The sequence below is a fragment of the Bolinopsis microptera genome, chromosome 1, assembly GCF_026151205.1.
Source record: "Bolinopsis microptera isolate Bmic1 chromosome 1, MBARI_Bmic_1.0, whole genome shotgun sequence".
NCBI classification, from domain to species: Eukaryota; Metazoa; Ctenophora; class Tentaculata; order Lobata; family Bolinopsidae; genus Bolinopsis; species Bolinopsis microptera.
Genome location: NC_087072.1, coordinates 4,218,809 through 4,234,817, shown reverse-complemented (window position 1 = coordinate 4,234,817; position 16,009 = coordinate 4,218,809). Strand labels below are relative to the sequence as shown.

The window sequence follows — 16,009 nt, the reverse complement described above, 5'->3', positions numbered from 1 at the left end:
ACAAATATTTGTTGGCCCATCAACGATTCAGTCGCCGAAACAAAAATCAAATCACAAACGTTTGCTTTTTCATTTCGGAAACTGTTTGAACTAAGGTCCAAATCACTTATCGCCGTAGGTGAAAGAGTTTTGGTACATTTGTAACCCCTGATACAGATTATACAGGTTCTGAGTAAATCAAAACGCAGTCTGCGTCTGACAAATGATATCACATCACAATACCGTTGGCCTTTTTTAAGGATGATCTTTTCAGCGAGATGTTTTAGGAACTGTGAAGCCTCAGTTCAAAAAAGCATTACTAGCAATTGTGTCCTTTACCCTCTTACATAGTTTGAACATTTTTGTGGCTAACTCATTGAACAACATCTGAATTAATATGTATTTTAATATGAGTTTTAAATATGATATTAAATATAATATGAGTTTTAAACTATTTTCACAACTACAATTAAATACATTTATTGAGGTTGTATGTCAATGTAAATGGTTGTTGCATGATAAAGTTATCTTAAAGACATCCTAAGGACTATCAGACATCGATTTTTAAAGCAGTTTACTCCCATCTATCACCTAAAGATTATCAGACATCACTTATCCTTATCCTCCGGAATGCTACAAAGGTACTGTAATCATTAACTAAATTTCGAACAGTAGCATCTTTTTGTGATTAACTATGTCTGGAATACCAGTTGGCTCAAGAGATTACAATCTGAGATATCGAGGGAATTCTGTTAAATTCCCCAGTAACGGCTCTCGTCCTACTGATAAATGTTCAAATTGCTTAACTCTATTAAGAGAGAATGATAGTCTTCGTCGGCAAATTTCTATTCTCTATAAACAATTATCAGAAAGTGACAGTGCACTCAAAGTTCCCCTCAGCGATGGTTCACTTATCCCTGTGTTGCCCCAGGTACCTGATCACTGTGAAAATTCTATCAATGTTCCCCTCAGTAATAGCTCATCCTCGCATCTTGTTTCTGAGTTAAACCAAGAGCTATCCAAATTAGCAGAAGACAGTGAACATTCAGCAGAAATTATCAATTCGGAAAATCCCAAACACTCTGTAAATGGTGTCAATGGTGTGACCAACTCTATCAATCCATACCAAGATTTGATTCGAGGAGTTTTTCATTTTGTTGACACTGCCAAGTTAGATATAGAAACCCACTATACTCATGAGTTTGAGAATAGGACAGTTGCATATTATGGGGACTTTCCATACGCTTACAATGGAGGCTTTCATAACACAAGGCCAGTAGCAGACAATCCCTACCTAAAGTCTATTTTAGAACGCTTACGCTCACAGTTCCCAAAGTTAAAATTCAATAGTGCTATGATTACCAAGTATAGAAATGGTCAGCAAGGAATTCCCTTTCACTCGGATGACGAGAGGTCAATTTCACCAGGCTCCATGATCTCCACCATCTCTTTAGGGGCTACTAGAGTCCTAAGCTTCAGATCCAAACTTAGAGCTCATATTGCTGACCTTACCCTCTCCCATGGTGACATAATGAATATGACCAGACAATCCCAGACCAGCTTTGAACACAGCCTCATCCAGGACAAGTCTAAAACCATGAGAATAAGCATTACTCTGCGCCTTATTGATGGCAGCGCAACCTTATCCACTCTGACTGATGTTTCCAGTCAAGTTAAGAACACTGAACCCTCGGCCCCTAAGACTAGATCAATAGAACATTCTGGTAAATCTTTGTGTGTCTACATTAGCTCTAGTATGTTCTCCAAATTAGAGGGAGAAAAGCTATCGTCCAAACATCATGAGGCACATGTATTCAGCTACCCTGGTGCCACAGCCAATGCAATCAATGAACGGTTTCAATCAGATGTAAGAAAAGACACTCTTAATACCAATAATGTGAAAAGCATTGTACTTATGTGTGGTACAAATGACGTGGACTCTATCCTGAACAGCCCTCGCAACATGAGGACTAAACTTCTGTGCCCTGATAGTTTTTCTGGTGATGCTAGAGCTCTTGACTTTACAAACAATTGTATTGAAAAACTTGTACTTTTCCTTCACAAGTGGGCACCTGGAGCTGATATTAAAATTGTTAACTTATTACCTCGGGAGAGTTTCTCCAGAAACAAGGTTATAACAGATATCAATGAATGTATATCAAATCTGCAAAGAAAATACACCTATGTAAAATTGCTCTCAACCGAGACAAATCGTTTCTTGTTTAGTGATAAGAAAGGCTTTAGAAAATCGTCATTTTTTAGTAGTTATGGAGAGGATAATGTCCATCTCAATGATTATGGCATAGTTAAATTAGCAAGGCACTTGAAGTATCATGCACACCATTAGAATACTGCTGAATACTGACATAACACTCCTACCATCAGTTTTATTTTTACAGTACGACATCCAGACAAATACAACCTGCTTTTATTCTGTTTTTCAGTTTAAACACAACTTTACAACTTTTATTCATTCCATTGTGAATTAATAAGATTTACAAGATGACAAATTTTAATAATGCAGCTGATAGGTTTCACAACCTCTGCATTGGTCATTGTAACATTCAAGGAGGGCTTCTTAATTTAGGTAAAAGTAATGAACTTTCCCAACTTATTAGAGATCATAAATTAGACATACTTTCCCTAAATGAGATGAATCTTAATGAAACTATTGACACAGACACCATAAATATTCCTTCCTCCTTCAACCTTATGCGATGCGACAGGCCAAACAGTTCTAGGGGTGGTTGTGGCTTAATGATAAACAAAAAACTAGCTTACACAGAATTAATTATGGATAGTAAGCTTGATAACATTGAAGCATTATGGGTGAAGCTTAAGAATAGCAAGATCAATGTTTGCTGCTTCTATCGCTCTGGAAATTATTGCAGTGTTGATAACTTTATTGAATACATTCATTTTTGCATGAAAAAATTGAATGGGAAAAAGGTTATCTGGATTGGGGATATAAACATTGACCAGAATAATATCTCATCCACCCAGTACAAAAAATTAGATATGACCTTGAGATGTTACAATCTAGTTCAAACCATTCAAGGGATAACTAGAGTTGCTAAACGTGGAGACAATTTTACCCAGACTACTATTGATGTAATATTCACTAACTGTTATGCAGATTTTGTTCAATCTTCTGTTCTTGATGAACGTATTGGGGATCATCAAGCTATTATGTGTGAGATAGATTGTAAAGTACCTATAGCTCCTAAATTTGAAAAGGTTGAAATTAGAAATCATTGTAAACGTAATGTTAAACAATTCTTAGACTATCTAGATACCTGTTCTGATTACAGTCCACTATTGGAAAGTACAGATGTTGAAGCTATCACTGCTGGCCTTTGTCATCATATTGAACAGGCATATGCAACCTTCTTCCCTTGCAAGACCATAGAAAGGCATGAAAAGTTCATACATAAACCTTCTACCGAACTTTTAAATGCCATTAATCATACACATTTTCTTCTAAAGAAATTCCGTAAAAAGAAGGATAAGAGAGACAATGGAAATTGCAATAAATGTGGTACATGTAGCAAATGTATAAAGTGTAATGAGGCCTGGGATTGCTACAAGATTCAGAGAAATATTAGAAACAAATTAGCTAAAACCTGCAAAAAGGCTAATGTAATCGATGATCTACAAGTTAAAAGTGCCAAGAATGATCTTAAAGGGATATGGAAAACTATCAAACTGGCATCAAATATGACCCCTGGTACAACTAATTGTCAAACTATCAATGAGAATGATCCTGAGCTATTTAACTTTCATTTTGCAAATGTTGGATCAAGATTACAAAATCAGGCCCCCAATATTGAAAGAGTTAGTTTTACTGATTTTTTACCTCCTAGAACTTCTAACATCTCATTTGATAGATTCCAAGAAATAAATGAAACTGATATCCTAATGTATGTCGAAACGCTCAAGAATGACAAGGCCTCATATGACGATGTGCCTCTATTTTTACTTAAGCAAGCTGTACCACACATAGTTGAGCCACTGACCCATATTGTCAATTTGAGCCTTAATACAGGTGTTGTACCAACCCTTTGTAAAAAAGCTAGAGTAACTCCCATCCATAAGGCAGGAATGAAAGATGATCCTAATAATTACAGGCCAATATCCATCCTTCCACTTGTAGGAAAACTTATAGAAAACTTTGTCGGCAAGCAACTCACTGATTACATGGAAGAGAACAAACTTTTCATCCGGCATCAATATGGCTTTCGGAAAAATCACTCCACAACTTATTTGATGTACGATCTGATGGACGAAATATATATGAGTAAATCTAAGTCTTATAAACCAGGAATCATCTTTCTTGATCTTAAGAAGGCCTTTGACACAGTGAATCATGAAATATTGCTTCAAAAATTGGCATATTATGGAATTTGTGGCATTGCTTTAACCTGGTTTAAGAACTTCTTATCTTGTAGATATCAATGCACAAGGATCAATGGCAAACTAAGCTCATTTTTAGAAGTTCTGAGTGGTGTACCACAAGGAAGCATCATTGGGCCTATATTATTTAGTATCTTCATAAATGACATCATTTATGCCTGTAACCTATCTAAGCCCTTTCTATTTGCAGATGATGGTGCACTATTCTTTGATCAAACCTGCAGAAGCACATTTATAAACATGAAAATAGAACTTATGACAATCTTTAAATGGCTCAGTGTTAATAAGTTATCACTCAATGAAAAGAAGACTGAATTCCTATTATTTGATTCTGTTGATAAACATGATGAATTAACCATTGAATGTGATGAGGTAACTTTCACAATCAAGGAGTGCAAAGAGACAAAATATCTTGGCCTCATTCTAGATAGTAAATTAAACTTCAAAAGCCATGTAGATTATATTATTAGGAAGGTCATGAAGAGAATTGGTGCCATGTATAGAAGTAAAGCACTGCTACCCATTAAATATAGGAAAATGTTTGCCAATGCACTCATGTTGCCACAATTCGATTATTTAGACACGATCTATTGTAGAGCTGGCAAGACAAAACTTGCTGAACTTGACACTCTGTACAAAAAGGTAGCCAAAATAGCTCTCAACGTTCCACAAACAGAGAGCAGCCTTAATGTTTATAGAGACATGAAATGGTTACCACTCCATCTTAGACGACAACTCCATCTGTCAAATTATATGTTTAGAATCATCCATGACAATTGTCCTACAAACTTTATGAACAAATTTAGTTACATATCAGGAGGTAGTAGGAGCGGCGAAAGCTGCAACCTATATGTTAATAGATCAACATCACATAAAAACTTTCAATACTTGGGGGCAAAATGTTGGAATAATGTTCCAACAGATCTACGAAATCTGCCCGATGTTAAAAGCTTTAGTGGTTCGTATAAGAAACAGCTACTCTCATCTATAACAACAGACCCTTATTATACCGTCGACAATTCATATGACAAATTTTACACTGCAATCATAGTCGACGATAACTAAGTATCTTCTATTTCTTTTAAATCTGAGGCATATATAATTGAAGTGTCGAAAGGATATTCCCTTTTTTACCACCTTACCATTCTGATTGATTCTGCACATGACTGACATGTTTTAACTGGAGAAGGGGTTCGCACAGTGGTAGTTTTATAAACCACTTTTAATTTATTGACCTATTATACCTAGTGGTAGTTTTACAGACCACATTTAATTTATTAACTTATTATACTTAGTATTTATTTTTGGTGACTGTATCACCCAGTACAGTTTTAACATTTGATAATTGTACAGTTTATTGACGACACATTGACCGAATGTTATTTTATATTCTAATTTATATACTAGATATTTTATTTATTTTCCAACAGACGACAACTTCCTGTTTTTTTTCCTTCTATATTAGTTACTCATATCTCTTGTACAGACTGTTCTACAAGGACATTGACAGATGATACTCATATTAGGCATTCATTATTGCATCTAAATTATTTCACTTGCATTAGGTTTAGAAATTTATTCTCTGGTTAACAGATTTCAAATGTTTAATTAATTTGTAGTATGACAGTATATAAGAAGTTATTTAATTTTGCTTGGGCTGTTGTGTTGACTGTTGGGGTTTAGTGGTGGTATGGAATTTGAATTTTATATAAATTTACACTAAGAGGTTGGGGCATTTTGCATAGTAAATATGGTTACTACTCCTATATATCATATTATTTGATTGGTATTCGATTTCTGATTATTTCCCTAGGAATATGATTATTATATCTCAATTTGGCTTTAGGTAGGGTGCCCCGCTAAAAGAACTGGATTCTTCCAGGAAGCATCCCGTGCACAGAGCTTGGTCTACATATATATTAAATTATTAACCATTCATTCTGTATGTGCACGAAAATTTATTTCAATCAATTTATCACTTCGAGATGGCCAGGCCTACTCTCAGTCTCATGCTGTCAAGCATGAAATTGTGCTGTATATGAGTGGTGATTTCGCTCTGAGAACCAGGGTTAGTAGCTTAATTGGTAGAGCAAGATACGCGAAATGTCAGAGGCGGCTATTGAGGGCGTCCAGGCGTCCGTGGACGCCTTTAAATTATTATCTGGTGGCTGGTGCTTAAAATAGAAATAGTAATTAGTAATAGTGTTAGGAAATAACAAATCGCAATATAAAGGTCTTCGTTTACTATCATACGTTTTAATGTAAGCGCACGCATGATCTTCGTGAAATTTTGTGTTGTAGGGAGTCCAATCCTACCTCTGGACTACTCAGCCGCGCAGTTTTAACACATAGTTAATTGTAAACGTTACAAAGCACATCGTGCGCATCTCACTACAGGTAATCTATTATGATTTGCCTCGATTTGGGGGTCCAGGACCCTTTGAACTATTGACTGTTGTGATACTGCGCGGCTGAGATCGTACACGTGTGGTGTCCTGTTTCACCCATGTTATAAGTTTTTGTTTTTGTTTGCTGTCGCCTGTAAAGTGTTACACATTACATTTACAAGGCCCTGTGTGTAATGTAATCGGTAGTTTGGAGGGATCAGCTTGAGCCGGCTCCCAAGCCCCCCTCCCCCCAGTCCATCGATTGGACCCCCAACAAAACTGCCAGCCAGCTCCCACGAGCCGCCTCTGCGAAATGTCGAGGTTCTGGGATCATTCCCCAGTTGTCCCTAGTTTTTCAGAGTTAATCATCACATATAGACAGCATGAGAGTAGGCCTGGCCATCTCGAAGTGATAATAATAATGTTTCGCAGATTGGCAATTGATCGGTGTAGTTGGTGTTGTACACACTGCACTGATAATGATATCACGTTGAACGTGTAATGTAAATATCTAGTGTGGATACATGCGAATATATATTCTAAATAACTGATAATATGTAATTAGTATTAAAAGATTCAGTAAGTTATTTTTTTCATGTACGCTGTACACTGTAGTTAGTAAATACAAACCAAACTTTTTCGATCAACCGCGCGCAGAACCAGTGTTGCACTAGGTAAAAATTGTGTATATTTTGTACATTTTTGAGTGTAAATTAATTTATTAATTTATCATAAATTATTTTATTATAATAAAACCACTTAAATGTAAAATGGTTATTTTGACTTTTAAATATAAATTGATTGTGGGTATAAAATAAAATTTGTTTTACTAAAAATTTGTTTAACTAAAGTTTTCATTCCTCCTGTAGTACTGAACACCAGTGGCGTGAAGGTAGCCTTTTCTACATTGAGGACTCTGTCATTGTACTCACGTTCTTTGTTCTTCTCGTGAGATTGATACATCTGTGAGATGCTCTTGTCACTGTTGGACTGGTCTTGAGGGTGAAGTACCCTTACATCTGTGAATGCCCTGTCCAGCGGCGACCAGAACGATCTCGCACTGATGTCTAGTCTTGCACCATCCTGCCTATTTTTTCCATTAGATAGTTCGAGTGTGTGAGGAACGGAGAGAAGCTGGGGTTCTGTTTCATCGTCTTTGCAAACAGTGGTTAGGAGTTCAGCTATTGTATCTCTCAGTGAATTGTGTCTAAGTGAAATGTAGCCTCTGATTTTGCAGGTTAGAGTATGGTTGATATGATTTTGATTTCCAAATTTGACCAAAACCCATAATCATGGGTAGAGTGGACCGCTGCCAGTGTCTCTCTTTCCCAAACAAAAGGAAATGATATTAATTTGATTGACCGTTCTCAAATGCAAGATGATACCGAGAATGAAATCGGTCGCTCGCTTTTCCCATTCATTCACGGCTTACAATCAATCACATGCTGTAAAAATCTCTTTGGGTTGCGTTCGGGTCGATATACCTAGTATTTCGGGATAAGGGTGGTACTGGTAGTTAGTGAATTAGCTGAAGTTTATTGATTCTTTATTGCTGAGTACAGCTGCCTTCGGGTAGTTCTTCTTAATCTATTACAATTGTAAATTAATGGGAAAAGCGAGCGACCGATTTCATTCTCGGTATCATCTTGCATTTGAGAACGGTCAATCAAATTAATATCATTTCCTTTTGTTTGGGAAAGAGAGACACTGGCAGCGGTCCACTCTACCCATGATTATGGGTTTTGGTCAAATATCATCTCTTTTTGATTATAATGTCAGGGTACTTTATAAAGTCGAAATATAAACTGATGTCTTCATTAATAAGGAGGAAGTTTTAACGATTTCGAAATTTTTCCTTTAAAAACATTTCCTTGTGTTTAGGTAAGCATATCGGTCTATCACTGACTGAACATAAAACATTATAATCATTCAAGTTGCCATTAAATTCATATATAATGACATTGAACTGTCGTGGTAAAGCAGAATTTGTTCGAAACCACGAATGAGCAAAATTCTCACCGTTCGCACGTGCAAACTTTGAGCGGTTGTTGCGTGCGCATCCAATACTGAATCGCCGTAAATTTTTGCATAGCGGTATTTTATATATAGTTTGATAAGCGTGCAAAGTTTCAAAAGATTTCAAATAGAACTTGGATCACAACGGGACTCCAAAGTTGATAAAAATCGTGAAAACACAAATTTTCAGTGATTTTAGCAATTTTTAATCAATTTCGGCGTGTCCCCACGTGTGCAACTTTTCGATTTTTAACTTTAAAACTAGCCTAATGCACAATTTATACCTATAGAAAGCAGAACTGAGCTCCACAACCCAAGGGATAGCCCAACACCAGAGAATACTAAATCGCAAAATTGACGTTTTTATAAAATAATTTTTCAAAAAAGCACTAACTTCAAAGGCAAATATCTTTATGAAGGAGTAAGATAAGAAAACTTTCCGGTAGATTTTCAGAATGCTTGAACAATTATCTAAGTTAAAAATTTCCTCAGATGTTGAAAAAAATTACTTTTAAATGGTGTAAAATCAATTTTAAAAGTTATTACTTTGTCGAAAATCAAGTTTTAAAAACGGTTAACTTGATGACGTCATCAAGGGGTGTTTATGACGTCAAATAATTTTTTTATACAATATAAACTAAAATGTAAACAATTATTTTCAAGATCTGTGGTCGGAAATGGCTGTATCTTTTATACTTTTGAATCTATGGAAACTTAAATTTAGGATACAATTGACTACATTTGACTGTCAAAGCGTCTATCCCTGAATATGTATATATATATGTATCACGACAATCTGTCGTAAAACAGGGGTTCTAGAAAACCCATTTCCCGATGCTCCTGAAACCTGAAACTTTTTTTGCAGTCGATTTGGTCAACGTCTAGACGCCCTGAAAAATTTCAGATCTTTAACTCAATTTTAACATGGTTTTTAAGGCACCTGAATATGGCGATTTTGGGTTTTTTACCGAATTTCGTATAACAGTGCTGGCGAGTATTTTATGCAAATTTCTTAAAAATCTCAACATAACTATTTTTTATTCCTGTCATCTTTGACATTAAATTAGAATGTTTTCAACTAAAAATAAATCTGCTGAACGACTTCCGATGAGTCTTAATGCCTGAAAAACTCCTGCCGGAGGCGGCGGCCTTCGGCCGCCGCCTCCGGCCGGAGTGCACGCTTCGCGTGCACGAAAGAGGCGTGTAACGTGTACCAAAGGGGGTATAATAGTAAAGGGGGTATGATAGTAAAGGGGGTACATAGTATACCCACAATAAATGCAACGGTCGTGCTTGCCAGCACTGTGATACACATAGGGGACTTCTGTTAGCTTTAGACAGTGTAAGATTATATCTGAGTGAGAGGGCATCAAAGAATTCTTGTTTGTTGAGGACGTACCCACATGCTTTTAGAGGGAGTTTGGTTAACCAAATGGGTGCTCCTTTTTCACTAAGGAGTTCTATTTGCCTTTGTGTTGATGTGGATACCTCATTCATAATAGTTTCACGTTGACTCTTGTAAACAATTTCCCCGGAGCCTTTGAAAGTTGTTTGTTTGTTTGTTTGTTTTTAGAACCCGTCCCCAATCTCGTATCGGAAAATGACTAAACTCAGGTCTGAGTGTGAATACGGGTGGTACCTGCAAGAGTGTTCATTAAGCATTTAGAGTTCTGTAAAACTGCAGTTACAATTGTGCTAGAGTATTTTTAGTATCTACGATTGGTATCAGGTCTATATCCCTACATGTGTCCAAAATTTGTAAAGCCGTAGTACATACATATCACATTACACCGGAGCCTACACAGTGTAATCTCCTCCAGTCGATCTGCGCCGCGTATGTTTATATAAACGCACGGCGCAGACTGGAGGAAACCACACTCTGCAAGCTCGATCCAGTGCAATGCAACATCATGTACGTACTACGGCTTTATCTCCAACTTTCTGCACAATGTACTGGAATGTTTTGAAGAAAGAAAAAAAGAAAGTGCCTTTGAAAGTTAGCCTCAACTTAACTTATAATCCTCCGAGGGTATTATAATGGGACTGACAGTGTTTGTTATCTTTCACTACTCCCGAAATTTCACCGCCGTGGCCAATATAGTAGTGACAGAGCTTGCTTATTTTTAATGGAGCGTGTCCAAAATCATTTTTATAGCAATTCATGATCGAATACCAGTGTTCATTAATTGTTTGATGAACTATATTTATAACTTAGTACTATATTGATAAGTTGAGAGTAAATCGATAAAGTTATAATTAAGGAAAATACGTGGTAAATAATTTGGGGAAAATAATGATGCTGACCTAAATTTTGGTAGTCCGAAAATAAGTGTTTTTTTTCCTCGAAAAACCATATGCCGCCATATTTATTATTTACAATATAACGACTCTGACATTTATTTACCGCATTTTATATCTGCATGGTACTGATGAATTATGGATGTCGAAGCGTGGTCTAAATATTAGAATTTATTGTTCCATTTACTTATACCCCACTGGTAATTAAATATGTAGATATTTGATATTGGAAAGTTTGTGTATTTGGATGTTATTAATCAGTTATTAATGCAGGAAAGTTCATAATGTTAACACAGAGTAAAAGATACTCAACAGTTGCTGTTCAAGTAAAGAGTAACATAAATTTAATTCCGATCAAAAAGGAAATAAAAACTGAACAGGAGGAAGTGACTGGTATATCACATGGTTTCATTTGTCCGAAATGTGAAGCTCACTTCCTTTATGATGAGTTCTTTATGGAACATATCAGAGAACATCATGGTGAAACAATGAATGATATGTCTACTAGAAATGTCTTGTTAAATTCCATACGATCATCAGTCAGGTTGGGCAAAGAAAATGCTTCTCCTGTTGGGAAAGCTTTTAAATGTGACAATTGTTCTTATACCTGTACGGAGAACAGTGATCTTGTGAAACATTTAGGTATTCACACGGGAGAGAAACCCTACAAGTGTAAGGAATGTTCATATTCTAGTGCTCAGAAAGGTAATCTCACGAAACATATGAGGACTCACACAGTAGAGAAACCGTACAAGTGTAAGGAATGTTCATTTGCTTGCTCTGATAAATCGAGTCTTAATAAACACCAACATACTCACACCGGAGAGAAGCCCTACAAGTGTAAGGAATGTTCATATTCTAGTGCTCAGAAAGGTGATCTCACAAAACATATGAGGACTCACACAGGAGAGAAGCCCTACAAGTGTAAGGAATGTTCATATTCTAGTGCTCAGAAAGGTGATCTCACAAAACATATGAGGACTCACACGGGAGAGAAACCGTACAAGTGTAAGGAATGTTCATTTGCTTGCTCTGATAAATCGAGTCTTAATAAACACCAACGTACTCACACGGGAGAGAAACCCTACAAGTGTAACCGATGTTCATATTCTAGTGCTCAGAAAGGTGATCTCTCAAAACATATGAGGACTCACACCGGAGAGAACCCCTACAAGTGTAAGGAATGTTCATATACTTGTTCTCAGAAAGGTCATCTCACATTACATATGAGGACTCACACGGGAGAGAAACCCTACAAGTGTAAGGAATGTTCATATACTTGCTCTGTCAAATCAAGTCTTATTAATCACCAAAGTACTCACACGGGAGAGAAACCCTACAAGTGTAACCGATGTTCATATGCTTGCTCTGTTAAATCAAGTCTTATCAGACACCAACATACTCATACGAGAGAGTAACCCTACAAGTGTAAGAAATGTTCATATTCTTGTGCTCAGAAAGGTTATCTCACAAAACATATGAGGACTCACACGGGAGAGAAACCGTACAAGTGTAAGGAATGTTCATTTGCTTGCTCTGATAAAACGAGTCTTAATAAACACCAACGTACTCACACGGGAGAGAAACCCTACAAGTGTAACCGATGTTCATATTCTAGTGCTCAGAAAGGTGATCTCTCAAAACATATGAGGACTCACACCGGAGAGAACCCCTACAAGTGTAAGGAATGTTCATATACTTGTTCTCAGAAAGGTCATCTCACATTACATATGAGGACTCACACGGGAGAGAAACCCTACAAGTGTAAGGAATGTTCATATACTTGCTCTGTCAAATCAAGTCTTATTAATCACCAAAGTACTCACACGGGAGAGAAACCCTACAAGTGTAACCGATGTTCATATGCTTGCTCTGTTAAATCAAGTCTTATCAGACACCAACATACTCATACGAGAGAGTAACCCTACAAGTGTAAGAAATGTTCATATTCTTGTGCTCAGAAAGGTTATCTCACATTACATATATGAGGACTCACACAGGAGAGAAACCCTACAAGTGCAACGAATGTTCATACACTTGCTCTATTAAATCGAGTCTTGTTCAACACCAATGTACTCACACAGGACAGGAACTATAAAATTGCCAGGAATGTTCTTATACAACTGTTACACTTGTTGTGATCAGTCACACTTTATTAGATACCAGAGTATTCACTGGTAAAGAATGTCAGTTTACTTTCCCTTTTATATTATTAGTTCACTAACGAGGTATGATCAATGATTGCATATATAGTCTAGAAATTATTTCCACATATTGTTTAGAGCTATGTTTGAAAGCAATTTTTCTGATTTCAATTACAAAATTATGCAGTTTGTTCCACAGATGAATGAGAAATTAAGCTTTTGTCGATATTAAAGAGAATCATAATCTTCGATGTATCTAACCATTAATTGAAACCCCATTGATTTAATCGCGTCTTTAAAGTACGAACTAGTAAATTTATTGTATTTCCAATATTGCCGCTATATTTATTATTTACAATTATATAACGACTCTGACATTTATTTACTGCATTTTATATCTGCATGGTACTGATGAATTATGGATAGCGAAGCGTGGTCTCAATATACCTACTGGTAATTAAATTTGTGTATTTTGATGTTATTAATCAGTTATTAATGCAGGAAAGTTCATAATGTTAAAACGCAGTAAAAGATCCTCAACAGCTGCTGTTAAAGTAAAGAGTAACTTAAATTTAATTCCAGTCAAAAAGGAAATAAAAACTGAACAGGAGGAAGTGACTGGTATATCACATGGTTTCATTTGTCCGAAATGTGAAGCTCACTTCCTTTATGATGATTTCTTTATGGAACATATCAGAGAACATCATGGTGAAACAATGAATGATATGTCTACTAGAAATGTCTTGTTAAATTCTTTACGATCATCAGTCAGGTTGGGCAAAGAAAATACTTCTCCTGTTGGGAAAGCTTTTAAATGTGACGATTGTTCTTATACCTGTACTGAGAATAGTGATCTTGTGAAACATTTAGGTATTCACACGGGAGGGAAACCCTACAAGTGCAAGGAATGTTCATATTCTTGCTCTGTTAAATCAATTCTTATCAGACACCAACGTACTCACACGGGAGAGAAACCCTACAAGTGCAAGGAATGTTCATTAACACACCACACGACATTGATCACAAAGTTAACACCATTAATACTGCTCTCCGAGCGGCCTTCGAGGAGGCATGTCCCATAACTTACATCTCCAGCGCTGTCAGAAAACCACCCTGGCTAACTCGAGAAGTTGAGGAAGCACAGAGGGGTATAAGACGCAAACTCATCACAGCTCGTCGAATCAAAACTGATGCTTCGTGGCTCGCTCTAAGAGAAAGCAACAAGCAATACAACAAGATCCTGTCCAACTCCCAGCGCAATGCGTGGCGGAAATTCTGCGCAGACACAGAATCGGTTAAGGAATCTGGAAGGATGAACAAGATTCTGAAAACCTGTACTGACACCAATAACAAACTTGAAGCCGTTTATAAACCAAATGGCGAACTCACCAAAAATGCAGAGGAGACACTGGAGGTCATGACACAAACCCACTTCAAGGAGAGTGTTACTGATCCGCCAGTTCCGCCTCTCTGCCCCTTACCCATCTCCACAGACTTACTAGACAAAATCTACAGCCCTGAAAGAATCGAAAAGGCTCTCCTATCCTTCGATCCCTTGAAGGCTGCAGGACCTGACACTCTAAAACCTATCATATTCCAGAAAGCCTGGGCTCATATCAAAGACATAACAAAAAACATTATGACAAAAAACCATGAAACGCAACACATCCCAACTTTGTGGAGGGACTCTCTTGGAATCTTTCTCCCTAAGCCTGGAAAAACCGACTACAACAAAGCTAAGTCATTTCGAACGATCACTCTTTCGCCTGTGATGTTAAAGTTGCAGGAGAAAGTGATCTTATGGCATATGCAACATGACCTCAACATAGCTAATGATATCAACAAACGACAATTCGGCTTTAAGAAGGGCTGCTCCACAGAAGCGGCACTTCATAAAGTTACTCACACCATTGAGCGCAGAATAGCCAAGAAAGGATATGTCCTAGGTGTCTTTCTAGATATAGAGGGCGCCTTCGATAATGTCTCGTTCAAGGCTATCTCTGAAGCAGTCAAGGCTACGAAAGTGGACTTGGCTACAGCACAGTGGATCATCAACATGGTAACCAATCGATTCATCACACTAAATCATAAGGATAAGTCGAGAAGGGTACGGATCAGGCGAGGTTGCCCCCAAGGAGGCATTCTCTCTCCTTTTCTCTGGAACCTGGTAGTCGACGATCTCCTTTCCTTTACCGCAAAAGACATCCCGGGTTACCTGCAAGCCTTTGCGGATGATCTGTTGTCTCTAGCGGAAGGGGATGATTTAGACATCATCTGGGACCGAACATGCAAAACTATTAAAACGATAGAAAATTGGTGCAGAACCAAAGAGCTATCTATTAGCGCCCTTAAAACTCAGATAGTCATGTTTACCTGGAATAGTAAGTGGACTCTAAGACCTATAACAGTTGGCAACAACATTATAGGTCTTTCCAAGTCTGCTAAATTTCTAGGAGTGACCTTGGACAGCAAACTCAACTTCAATGAACATATCATCAACACCACCAAAAAAGCCACGGCATCCCTCATGCAATGTCGAAGAGCTGTCGGCCCCACATGGGGTATGAGCCCCAAAACATGCAAATGGATGTACACGGCTGTCATCCGTCCAATCCTATCCTACTGCTGTAGTATATGGATCAGGGCCACTCAAACGGACTATAACGCGAAGAAACTCAAACGTGTTCAGGCATTGGCACTCAGAATGATGTCTGGTGCCATGCCAAGCACACCTTTTATCGCATTGAATCACCTCACCGACACTTCTGACAT

The 16,009-nt window shown here is 37.3% G+C and overlaps 1 protein-coding gene across 1 annotated transcript in view; it reads left to right on the top strand.

Annotated features, from left to right (window-relative positions):
* The first annotated feature begins 440 nt into the window (after positions 1-440).
* The window catches only part of LOC134817855 (CCR4-NOT transcription complex subunit 11-like), a 27,824-nt gene continuing 12,255 nt past the window's right edge, over positions 441-16,009 (top strand). Inside the window, exon 1 of the mRNA XM_063827205.1 lies at positions 441-466. The gene's annotated coding sequence lies outside the window, so the exon portion shown is untranslated. The remainder of the gene's footprint in view (positions 467-16,009) is intronic.